The sequence below is a fragment of the Octodon degus genome, unplaced genomic scaffold (genome assembly GCF_000260255.1).
Source record: "Octodon degus isolate 3935 unplaced genomic scaffold, OctDeg1.0 scaffold00063, whole genome shotgun sequence".
NCBI lineage: Eukaryota > Metazoa > Chordata > Mammalia > Rodentia > Octodontidae > Octodon > Octodon degus.
In genome coordinates, this window is record NW_004524639.1 from 4,457,129 (window position 1) to 4,458,756 (window position 1,628).

At 46.9% G+C, this 1,628-nt stretch overlaps 1 pseudogene; it reads left to right on the forward strand.

Annotated features, from left to right (window-relative positions):
* The first annotated feature begins 862 nt into the window (after positions 1-862).
* The window catches only part of LOC101577591, a 2,443-nt pseudogene continuing 1,677 nt past the window's right edge, over positions 863-1,628 (forward strand).

Here is a 1,628-nt window from a genome sequence, read left to right on the forward strand (position 1 = left end):
TTCAAAGTGGTTAGGATAGATATATAGTTGCATTCTCTTAATGAATAGAATGATTTGTTCTAATGTGTTTGTAAATAGGATCTCAAGTCTGCATCTTGTACAGCAATTAACCACTAAGAATATATGCAGTGTGTTATTTGTTGAAACTGTACTTCCGATTTGATTTGAAACTGTCTCATTGGTATCTGTTTATCAATAAAATTTTGAAAAAAAATAAATAAAATTGATAAAAAAGAAAAAAAAATAAAGGACCTTTTCATACTTGATGCCAGTTCAAACATTGTAGGTACTTGAAGTCAGAAAAATAACCCAATATAGTCCATCAGTCCATGATAGTAGTGGGTTGTCAGCAGAACTGGCAATTGTCAGAAGTTGTTGACTTGAGCCTTTTACAGCTCAGCATATTAATATGGCATTACTTTTTACACCTCGTGGTTATACTTTTCTGCTGGATGGCTAAGACCAAGTTAATGAAAGGCCTATATAACTAAAAATGTAATTTTTGTGTCTGACAAAGTCAGTCAAATCCTTTCAGGATTTACGCTGTAACCATGTACCACACCTTGCAAATTACATTATTTCTTATGGGAAAATGTCACTCACCACTGGCAGATTTAGGCACTCACCACAAGATCCAGAATGAAATAAGGCCAAGAACCAATGCATGGCTCCACTTTGTTCCATGTTAGCCACTACATGCTAGAGTGTGCATCAATGAGTTAGACTCTACTGTCTACTTGTACAATTGTTTAAAAGGAGACTTTCTTTTCTTTTCATTCTGGAATTTAAGAAGACAAGGGAAGGCTCATAAAGATACTTAGGCTTTTTCTCCAGGCCTCCGGCTGGGGGTTCCCTCCTTCCCATGGCCGGACACCTGGCTTCCAACTTTGCCTTCTCTGGAGGTGGCGATGGCCCGGGAGGGCCGGAGCCAGGCTGGGTTGACCCATGGACCTGGCTCGGCTTCCGAGGCCCTCCTAGGGGGCCAGGAGTGGGGCTGGGGGTAGGGCCAGGCCCCGAGGTGTGGGGTATCCCTCCATGCCACCAGCCATTTGAGTTCTGTGGAGGGGTGGCCGTGCTGTGGCCCTCAGGCTGGCATGGGTCTGGTACCCCAAGGTGGCCTGGAGATCACCCAGCCCGAGGACGAGGTGGGGGCTGGAGTAGACAGCAGCTCAGAGGAGGCCTCCCCCAAGCCCTGCACCCTGGTGAGGTAAAAGTAGAAGAAGAGCTGGAGCCAAACCCCAAGGAGTTCCAGGACATCAATGCTCTGCAGAAAGAACTGGAGCAGTTTGCCAAGCTGCTGAAGCAAAAGAGGATCACCCTGGGGTACACTCAGGCTGATGTGGGCCTCACCCTGGGCACTATCTTTGGGAAAGTGTTCAGCCAGACAACCATCTGCTACTTTGAAGCGCTACAGCTCAGCTTCAGGTGGGTGGAGGAGGCCGAAGACAACAACAATGAGAACCTGCAGAAGGGATGCAAAAACGGAAAGCCTCCTACAGGCCCACAAGAGAAAACTGAGGATCATTGAGAACCAAGTGAGAGGCAACCTGGAGAACATATTCTTGTCGTGCTCGAAGCCCACACTGCAGCAGATCAACCGCATTGCGGAGCAGCTGGGGCTGGAGGAC